Source organism: Triticum aestivum, chromosome 6B (genome assembly GCF_018294505.1).
Source record: "Triticum aestivum cultivar Chinese Spring chromosome 6B, IWGSC CS RefSeq v2.1, whole genome shotgun sequence".
In the NCBI taxonomy this organism is placed as follows: Eukaryota; Viridiplantae; Streptophyta; class Magnoliopsida; order Poales; family Poaceae; genus Triticum; species Triticum aestivum.
In genome coordinates, this window is record NC_057810.1 from 723,667,434 (window position 1) to 723,671,560 (window position 4,127).

General features: G+C 44.1%; 1 pseudogene; it reads left to right on the plus strand.

Moving 5' to 3' along the window:
* Nucleotides 1-3,052: 3,052 nt before the first annotated feature.
* Nucleotides 3,053-4,097, plus strand: LOC123139782 (rRNA-processing protein UTP23 homolog; annotated as a pseudogene).
* The last annotated feature ends 30 nt before the right edge of the window (nucleotides 4,098-4,127 follow it).

Consider the following 4,127-nt stretch of genomic DNA (forward strand, 5'->3'; position numbering starts at 1 on the left):
AAACGCGCTACTGCTACTTACAAGTCAGTAGCGCGTTTGGCAGACACGCGCTGCTGCTAAGTAGCAGTAGCGTGATATTTTTAAGAGCGCTGCTGGTAAGATTCTGTGTATAGGCTTTTCCCTAGTAGTGTTGCTTTGAACTCCAACTCGATTATGACATAGTGGTGTAAGCTAAATGGAGGTGTGCTCGCAAAATAATTAAGGCTGATTCAGATGACAATAGTGGTATACATGGCATGGCCTCTTTGGAATGAAAGAAATAGCAGAGTTTTTGATGATAAGATGGTGCTACCCTGGGTCATTGTACAAATGGTGAAACACGATTTTGGTACCCAGGGAGTAGTTTACCTGTGCTGTTAAGGCAGTTTTTCGGTCTGACATTGTTGTTTGTTTCTATTTTCCCTGTATAGTTCGGGATTCCCCCCACCCCGCCCCCTTGTTTATACTGTTCTCTCCTCTATTAATGCAAAGGCAGAGCTCCTGCCAGCTCGGGTCAAAAGAAAAAAGGAACAATGCAACCCAAATCGTCATTCCGATGGTTGTGACAGAAAGTATATGGGTCAGCTTAGAGCACAGGTGAATCATAATCAAATGCTGGCAATCATTGGAATGGTGCACCCTTTCGTCTTAAACAACTAGCTCTATTACCCAGCCCACAACATTTGTCGCCTGCGTGGCGAACGCTACCCTTACCTAACTACCACTACAACAGGTCATGTTCGGTTACGCCCTTCCCCGCGTGGATTTGGGCGCAAACCATGGGGATCCATGTGAATCGGGCCCACTAGAAACTAATCCACGCTGATGCATTCGGTTAAGCCTTGAGTGGATCTTTTCCCAGCCCAAACCTCTCAAAACCATGAGAAAAAATCATCTCATGTCCACACGTGGAAAAAAAATCATCTTCCTCTCTCTCCCGCGTGTGCGTCTCTCATCGAGCCGACGAAAGCAATTCCCACAGCGATGGGAGTGGCGGGGTGGGGTTAACCGAATGAAAGATCATGGCCGTGATCTCTTAGTGGCAGGGAGTCAACCCCCACAGGGGTCAGGTGTTGATCACCCAATACCTGCAGGGATTAGTACCCCTAGTGGAACTAATTTCTTGTAACCGAACAAGGCCCAAGTACCGTCCCACCCCGTCCATCCCCATCCTATTATCTATTTCCCATTTTTCCCCTTTTGTAAAGTGAGCTCACCCTGATTTCCATAATGAAAATAAAGCTACATAGGTTGTGGTAAAAAGACATAGTTTAAGGGGATATTTTTTCTTCCTACAAAGCCCGCTGACAAAATATTTTGAACACACTAAAAAACTAGTGATGCTAATCCAAATGTATACATACTAAATAATATATATCTCATGAAAATGCAAAGATAGAAAAATAGTGAAAAGCGAGCATGAGTACCTTTGCCTCTGAGAACAGCAGCATGCAATGCATTTTGTCCATCTGGTCCAGCGTATGAAAGATTCCTGTCATTAATCCCGCTTTTCCTGGGGCTTAACCCGTAGAGTGTCTTGGCGATGATTTTATTTTCCATTAAGATGGCTAGGTACAAAGGAGAAGTACCAGTCTTTGGAAGACTTGTCAATTCTGGGTCCTCCTTCATGAGCAATTCGACTATATCCTTTTTTCCACTGCAGACCGCCTCATGTCCATTTACTCACGTTTTCCATCTCTAGCAATGCCTTCACTCTGCCAGTGTCTTCACCCTCGCCCCTGGCCAGATCAATGAGGAAAGACACCATTTGAGATTTCCCCGCTCGTGCAGCACAGTGCAGGGGTGTGTCTTCATTGTTGTTTTGGACGAAGAGGAGACTTACTGCCTTGTTTCGTATGGGGCCGTCTTCCTCCAAGTTCTCACCATAACTGTTGGTGGCCATCACATGGAGAAAAGTGTCACCATCCGTGGTGACCCCATCAAGGAAAGACTCCCAGCGAAGTGCTTCTACGTCTCCAGAAGCTGGCTGCATAGGAATGATTGCAGTTTCTGCCACGAGCCAGAGTAGGCCGCTGCTAGCAGCCAGGGATCCATGACCGGCGAGCGAGGCTTCGGTGCGGAAGTCTGGTTGCTGGAGGCCATCACCACTACCATGGTCGAAGGATCCGCCTTGCTGATCATATCCTTCAACTCCTGGCAATGATCATGGCCTGTCGCCACAAGCATCTTGGCTTCCATGCTCACCATTGGATTAGCATCCGCCACAATGGATGAGGTACGAGGCTCCTCCCCGCTGCTTGATGTCATCACCAACACGAGGTGCGAACCCTAGGTACCCTTCTGGTTAGAAGGCTGGTTGTCAATGTAGGAGGACATTGTGTTAGTGCTTGTTGTCCAGCCAACTCCTACTCGGGGCACCCTTATGTAGTTGCACAAAGCGTAAAATGCACTATATTGTTTCTTCCAAGAGAGCAAGCACGTCAAGTGTTGCTAGTGTGGCTGGCCTTTTGCTACAGCATCCTCTTTGCTTGCGGTTGGAGCTAACTAATTAGAGAACAAAGATGGAATTGTCGCCCTACCTCATCAAATAAAGAGGCTTCTTCTTTTTCTTTTGTTCACGTAAGATGCCTCTTTGCTTGCGGTTGGAGCAAACTATACGCTTTGGATCAGATGCCTCTTTTTGTCTGGTATGGCTGGTAGCACAGCAGAGTCAGTAAGTTATGCGCTTTTGTTCACGTGCCGAGTGAAATTACTGGAACTTATTTGCGACTTCCTCCTCCGTAAACTAATATACCCTCTAATTGACGCTCACTTAATACAACTTTAACTTTAGTATAAAGTTATACTAAATGAGCATCAATTAATTTGGATCGGAGGGAGTAAGATCTTTTAGATCTAAAAACAGAAATCCAATTCGGGTCTTGGGAGCATATGCTCCTGCCCGTCAAAAATGTTCTTTTTAAACATGTGAATTTTCTTTAAAAAATAGATGTGTTCATTGTCACACCCAAATGCCACCTGCATATTTGTAGTGAAAAAGCTTAAGCATTTTGACCTGTGTGAAAAAACAAATTGAACGCCCGAATGTTACCTGCAATTGTTACACTTAATTTTGTCACTGGTAGGTGATAAGAATCCGAAACACTACTTTGTCGCTACCCAGGATTCTGGTCTCCAGGCTAAGCTATTGGAGGTATGAAGATTTGCTACGCTTGTCTAGCGTTCTAATTTTTAAAATTTTATATTCTTAATTTTATTTGTGAAAAATCTTCTCAGTGACAACAATAGCAGAAATGACATAGCAGAATGCATCATCCCATCTTAAAAACTGCTTCTGCTGCAATGTGCTCATCTATGTTTTCCTTGGTTGTAGGTTCCTTGTGTTCCTGTGATATGCGGTCTGAAGAACTCCCTGTTTATCAAGCAACCCTCCATGCAGCAACGTCCCTTTGCTCAGTTGGATGAGGAGAAGCGTATACATATGGAAAAACCAGAATTTAAGAAGCTACTAAAAGCGTTATCAGAAGGAAAGAAGTATGTCGTTGGAAACATAGCTGGAGTTGTTGGAGACAAAAGCAAGTTTAGAAGCTACTAAAAGGTTATATTTACATTTATTGTTTTCATTATATTTGTCCTATACACAAGTATATTGATTGTTATGATACAGTGCACATCATTAACATTTTGAAATATGAAATGGTGATGTGTGTCCTGCAGGGCCTGAACCCACTATGCTGCAGGAAAAAGAAAGCAAAGCCCCAACCACCAGCTGCTCAAAGTCAGGTATTCATCGCTACACACCATTCCCAGTTGATATCTATGAGGTGTATGTAATCAGTTAAGGAACACGCTCCCGTAAGTATCGGTTTCAATTAATGCTGCAAAAGCAAACCTGGAGTTGCTTGATTATTAAATCTTAGATAGGCTCTTAGACAGTGAAGCCCATAGCAGATTCCTTATTGCTGTAGGTCCTGTTTTGATTTGTATTCGGATGTGGATGGCTATGTGGATAATACGTGTATACCTGATGATAACAAGCACTGATTAGAACATGTTTACATCTGGGTCCGAAGACCGACGGCGAGGCAAAGCGAAAGAGGGTTAGGAAGTGGAAGAGTACCAGCAAACATAGCAATCAAGCAGAGACAGGGAGCTGATGAGCCTACAAAGAAGCTGCAAACAACAAT